We start from the raw sequence: 6,000 nt of genomic DNA on the forward strand, positions 1-6,000 counted from the left end.
AGTAACAGGAATCAGATTCATCACACAAATTAATGTCTCCTAATGTTTATTCAGACACCTACAGATGTAAGCTTCTGTAACACTAGCATGAGACTCTTTATATGGGAATATCCTTGCCTATAGAAAACCTGTAAGTATACATCTGTACCTCCTGCTTTTTAGTTGTATTACTATGATGGAAGAGGTCAGCTAATAATAAAGCAGAGTCCGAAAGATGCTTTTTCTTGGATGGAATGACTTTTTTCAGAAGATACCTATACTCCTATGCTACAGCTGCAGATTTCTACTTATCATATTTTATGGAAACCACTGTGAAACACAAAGCAACCATGAAATATGCTTCAATCTCCAAAGACTTTCCAAATTCCCTACAAGTTTTAAGACACATTCAAAGAACCATCTTACATCTTCAGCAGTTGTTCCTCCTTTAAAGTATTGCTCTCAAATCATTCAACACCTAATGATGACTAATTGGAGAAAAGTTCACAATCTATGTATGGAATACTGGCTGAAGTGCAAATTAGGAAGTTAATTGAACTTCAGTCACAGAGAATAATAGTAATTTTTCACCAGCACTTAACAGAAGAGCTCTTTGGCATATTTGCATTTTATGGAGACCATTCATACCAGCAATAAGGCGTAGTACTAGCCTCAAGATCACAAGAGCGTTTTTTAAAAAAAAGTATAGCTGTGATAATGCTTTTCTTCTCTGCTGATTTGTGAAGTTTCCTGTATATTAAGTTACATTATCAACACTTCCACTCATTAAATGGTCTTCCTTGCAATTCCTTCAAGTATAAAATCCTACAGCTTTTTTTGGTTTACATTTTCACTGTCCTCTGCAGTTTCGAGACTGTTGAGAACTTACAACTCTCACATTTATCAGAAACACAAATAATAGTCAGAAACATCCTAGTAGTGCCTAGCAATCACATGTGTGAAAAAGCAAAAATCCATTCCCTGTCAGCAATGGGAAAGTACTAGAGTCTTTTAAAAAACTGTGGCTGTAACAGCATTAAGTATAGCTTAGAAATACTTGGAGTGGCAAAGGCAGGTTGAGAAGTTTACATTTTCCTCAATCTCATTTCCTTCCCCATTTCTACATCTTCAGTTGCACTGATGCTGCTACTTGTGGTGTTTCAGGATAAACTCAACTATAGATAATAAAATAGCTTCCGTATTTCCAATTTTGGGAAAAAAAAAAAAGATCACTTACTTCAGCAATCTTGGTAGTGTGTCCCTTCCAACAGATGTGTAGCATCCACTGGAAAAGCAGGAGCTCCTTACTGGTCTTTGCACCTAAAAGGGACAGTAGTCATTAAGCTGCAACTGCTACTTTACCAAAGTAGCAATGACCTGTACCAACAATACCACTGGACAGTCTCCAATGTCCCTGATTACAAATAACACATCAGAAGATCTCCTGGCAGGTTCTGAAGTCCAATTCACTGTGAAGCAACAGCTTCCTTTTATTACTACCCAGTATCACTTCATGAAGGTAAAGAATAGCAATCACCTAACGCTAACAACCATAACACGTGTTTTCATCGTTTTTTACTTACCCCCTACTCCCTCCTCCTCCTAAGAGTCACCAGCAGGCTCTACAGTTTCTAACAACCCCTCATAGATAGTCAGGCTTAGCAAAGCATGAGCTGCTCTAGGAATTAAGATAGCTGAATGGCACTTCTTGGCCTTCTGCTCCCTTTACTCTTTCTTTGCTGTCTTCAGCCTTCCCTCCTGATCCCATTTAAATCACGGGGTGGGGAGTACTGATCTCCTTCATGTGCCCACTTGTTGATTATTAGTCATCAACAAAGCGAAGAAAGGCCCAACATGAAACTGACAGGTTAATTATTGCATTGATTAGGACCAGGAGAGACCTCATACACTGTGACAGACACACATCTCCAACTTGCTGACATGTTGCTCATAGTTGCACAGTAAATGAAACCAAACAAGCTCAGCACATACAGGATTTAAGAAATCACTTCCCTTGTTTGCAACCCACAGACGAAAGTCAAGAGACCCAGGTGGTGGCTCAGAAGGTCATAGTAAGCAGCTCAGCTGGTCCATGACAGGCAAAAGGCCTGGCAAGAAGGACTGCCTGAGGAGCACACACCTTCGCCTGTGCACAATCACACCTCTACTCCATCAGAGGTGATGAAGCAAACACAACAGGCCCCTTTTGATTATCTTTATTCACAAAAAAAAAGCAAACAAAAGAGTTGAGAAACATTGTTTTGTGTAATTTTTAGAAACAGATATAAAAACATTCTACTACCAAAACATGTTTGCCTGCAGAAAACACATAAGTCAATAACTTGCTGGCTTTTAAAAAGCCAGGCTTTGAAGGACAGTCTCCTGCAGATCGGAGTATTTTACTAATCTACAATTTTTTCTGTCAGAGAGTAGTAGGAAAGGGGAGGAGCAAAAAAGCATCTGTGCTTTAAGCAGAAAACAGAACTGAAACAACAAAATAAAAGCTCTTCTAAAACCTGGAAGACCAATGAACTAGAGAAACAGTTTTAGCTATTATTATGCAGGAAACCAAAACACCCCCAACAGACTTGATATGAAGCATGCTGTAATGTTTTTTTTTTCGTGTCAAAACATTAGACAATAAACTACTTCCTGAAAAAAAAATAAAAATACTGCTTAAGCTTGAACTACAAAGAGGGCTTCATCCTTTAACTCTGAAGCACCACCCGCCTCACTGCAGTGAGCTAACAGTTCCTCAAATACACCTTCAGAACTACCTCAGTACCTTGGCTAAGGCTTTGCTTTGAGACTCAGGGGAACTTTTACATTGGCACAGCTATCGAGAGTACAGGATTTAATTTTGTGAACAGTAATATAAAAGTGATCATTAACACAAGTCTGCTTTCTCTGCCAGGAAAGTCTGTCTAAATGTTTTGGGAGACTGGCTGGTTAATTCAAGGAAATTGGGCGATAAGAGCCCAGTTAAGAAGCTTTTGATGTTAGTAACAAGTTTTACTCCCACCATTCTCAGATGCAAGAGGTAGAAAATATTTACCAGGAGTCAGGATGAGCTGGGTTTGTTTTGTTGTATTTTTCAATCATCCCAGGAGGCTAGTTAAGAGCAGGGAAAGGCCTGACATTACCACAGAGCTCCTAGAAAGAGTTGAGTCAACCTCGTAACAACTTCTAGGAAAACAACCTCCGGCATTCCTACGGGCTTCTGAAACATATCCAGTGCTGGGAAAACCTACGCACGTTGTAGCCGATGCCTCTATTTTTTACCAGTACCAAGAGCATATGAAGCATATTTCGCAGAGCATATGAAGAACATGGATAGAGAAGTGTTGATGGGGTACTTGCCTTTTTTCTCACATTTCCACCCGCCTTTGCAGATGGAACAAGCTAGGTAATGCTTTCAACTACACTACTCAGACAACCCAAAGCAGAAATAGCAACCCATACCTCTTTAAAACCACTTTTTTTTTCTTTAGTTATATAAAGATGTTTGTCAGTTCAACCACAATACCTGACTGCAGGTGCCCCCCTGACACAAGCCCAAGTGCCGGCTCCTTACCACATACCTTGTGATGCCTACCCAAAAGGCTAAAGCAAAAATCACCGGCAAACACTGCACTTCCATCACAGGGCTTAAACACACGGGTCTCAAAACACCTGGTCTTCCCCACACTGCGAGCCCACAACCCTGAAAGCTATTACTGCTTTTTTTTTTTTTAACTAATATCTCTCAGTGCTATCTCCCTAGCTTGCCATACCCTACGGAGAAAGGCAGTAAATAAGCTTCTGCTGAAGGTGATCGGGGAGGGGGATGTTTCTGGAGGCAAACAGTTCGGCTGAAAAGCACGCCGGCAGCTCTCATTGTGCTTGCTCGGCCACTCGCAGGACGCTTAATTAATGTTAATTGGTTCTGCGAGATGAGAAAGTAACTACCTACCTGCCGGCCACGGCGCGTCACGGTACCTGACCCGCTCCTGCCCGCCACGACGGGACCGCCGGCCGCCCCAAGAGAGACCCGCAGCCACACCAGGAGGCGGCCGCGGCCCTGCAGGGCCCTCACCCGCGGCCTCCCCCGCTACGCCGGGGAGGAGCCGGGAACGGCCTCCCCGGCCCAGCCCGAGGAGAGGGCACCGCCGGCTCCGCCACCCGCCCCGAGCCCCGCCGGAGGGGCGGCGCAGCACCGACCGGCGGGCCAACAGCTCCCTCCCCGCCCGCTCGGTGGGCCGGTGAGCGGCTCTCCGCAGCCGCCAGGTCCTCGGCCTCGCGGGCGGAGGAAGGTAACGGCCCCGCCGCGGGCGCCCAACCGCCACCACCCGTCCTTACCGATCCGGGCGCGCGGCTGGCCAGTCACTCCGCGCGCAGAGGCGGAGCTAGCGGCCGTTGGCTCCGGTGAGACGCGGAAGGAGACCGCTACTGCTGGAGGCCGCGGCAGGCGCCGAGGCCCGCCCCGGGGCGGCACCCTCCGCGGGGCGGGGCCACCCGCGCCGATCGGGGGGCCGTGCGGGGATCGCGGTGGCGGGGACCTGAGCCGGCCGGGCCCCGCCAGCCCAGCCGGGAAGCGGTGCGAGAGCAGCGGTGTGTAGTTCAGACGCCGCGGCCGGCCGGTGCCGCCCAGGAGGACGAGTTCGGCAGGCGGGAGCTGAAGTCTGCCTGTGGTTTCACCGAGGCACTGACAGGGAGCTCTGCAGCGCCATCGGATTTGGCTTTCAGTTTCTCAAATCCCTCCCTCCCTCCTTCCTCAGGTCCCCGGAGAAGTGCCTCTGCTCCCCGCTTCAGGCGCATCACAGTTTCTAAGAAAAATACAGTGATTCTTTCACCACACACACACACACACCCCGGTGAGTTTAGGACCAGCTGGGACTTGCGAGGGGAGCCTGCAATTAGAGGAAGTGGGGACTGATAAGTATAAAGGCTCTGTAGTAAAAACTAGGTAGATGGGGAAAAAGAAGTTAGATATTGAACGTGCAAAGAAAATATATGTAAGCAGTGCAGTACTTAAATTTCACATCACAACATCACCGTAAGGCTATGGTCTGTTTAAAAGGTCTAAGTTTAAGTTTTAAACAGGTGACAAGCCTATACTGAATAGATCATACCTTAAGTTATGTATCCTGAGCAGCAGTTAGGGGAACAAAGTGCAGTACATAACTGTACAGTCAAGGAAAGTAATTTTTATTAAGCAAAGTTGACTTTGCTCACTACACAAGTATCGGGATGAGTGTCTCCAGGCAGGCTGGTGTGACATGTTGCATAAGGGACTAGCATGTGACAGAAGACAAGGCAGCTACCGAATCCTCTCTGTCCCAAGTTCCTCTTCATTGCTGAGAACAAACTGCTTTTGGCTAGGCCTTGTGTATGTAACTGTCCTGGTTTCATTGGGATTTGGTTTCAGTTTGTGGCCAGCCATAGTGATCAAGGCCCTCAGCAGTTAAATCCAGGGCAGCTGACCCAGGCTGGCCCACAGGTGTATTCTATATCATCGACATCAAGCTCACTATAAAAGAGGGTTTGCTGGGAAGAGGGGGGGTTTCCTGTTCTCCTTACTTCTCCCTCTTCCTCATTGTGATTCCTGGAGTAACTTGCCAGTAATCTGTGGATAAGTATACTTTTGTCTGTTTTGTGTTGTCATTTATATTGATTTCTTCATTTCATTAAAATCTGGTTAACTTCAACCTACAAGTCTTCCTCCTTTTCCCAATTCCCTTCCTCATTTGGGGAAGGAACATTGGGTGAGAGAAAAACTGCTATTGTTTAGCCTCGGGTGTGGACTAAATGAAGACAATAACCTCAGAGTCAACAGTTACTTTTACTTTCACGTGAGTCTCAGGAAACAGTGTTGAGGCAATGCTGTCCTTTTGTTTTCCCTTTCTAGTTACCTTTTTGCTCTAGGCCAGTTGTCACCTAACTCTATGGTGACAGGCAGGTTCTTTTAAGGATCCTTGATAGAATGAGAACTGGCCATAAGGCGGTAGTTACAACGAGAGCTTTATTATTATATAAAGATTT

At 45.8% G+C, this 6,000-nt stretch overlaps 1 protein-coding gene across 4 annotated transcripts in view; it reads right to left on the reverse strand.

Moving 5' to 3' along the window:
• Nucleotides 1–4,364, reverse strand: part of RESF1 (retroelement silencing factor 1) — a 57,095-nt gene extending 52,731 nt beyond the window's left edge. For 3 of the 4 annotated variants that reach the window (XM_068401012.1, XM_068401013.1, XM_068401015.1), the window contains exons 1-2: nt 3,932–4,174; nt 1,217–1,299 (exon numbers count right to left, since the gene is read on the reverse strand). The gene's annotated coding sequence lies outside the window, so the exon portion shown is untranslated. Of the gene's footprint in view, nt 1–1,216; nt 1,300–3,931; nt 4,175–4,317 lie in introns of those variants that run through there. The other variant, XM_068401016.1, reaches the window with a different exon arrangement.
• Between the last annotated feature and the right edge of the window lie 1,636 nt (nt 4,365–6,000).

Source organism: Nyctibius grandis, chromosome 5 (assembly GCF_013368605.1).
Source record: "Nyctibius grandis isolate bNycGra1 chromosome 5, bNycGra1.pri, whole genome shotgun sequence".
NCBI lineage: Eukaryota > Metazoa > Chordata > Aves > Nyctibiiformes > Nyctibiidae > Nyctibius > Nyctibius grandis.